We start from the raw sequence: 268 nt of genomic DNA, 5'->3' as shown, positions 1-268 counted from the left end.
GACAGCTCTCCACCCTCAGAAGATGCCTGTGGCTGAACTGGGTGTGGTGACTCATACCTGTATTCCCAGAACTCAGGAGGCGGAGGCAGGGATATTAAGAGTTTGAGGTCAACACAAAATATTGGAGTTACTATTTAAAATCAGGGTGGGAAGCTGGGCATGGTGGCACGCGCCTGTGGTCCCAGCACTTGGGAGGCAGAGGCAGGCAGATCTCTGTGAGTTCAAGGCCAGCCTGGTCTACATAGTGAGTTCCAGGACAGCTGGGGCT

The sequence above is a fragment of the Nannospalax galili genome, unplaced genomic scaffold (genome assembly GCF_000622305.1).
Source record: "Nannospalax galili isolate Female #2095 unplaced genomic scaffold, S.galili_v1.0 scaffold1526, whole genome shotgun sequence".
NCBI lineage: Eukaryota > Metazoa > Chordata > Mammalia > Rodentia > Spalacidae > Nannospalax > Nannospalax galili.
The sequence above is the reverse complement of the archived record's forward strand: the minus strand, read 5'-3'. Positions refer to the sequence as shown.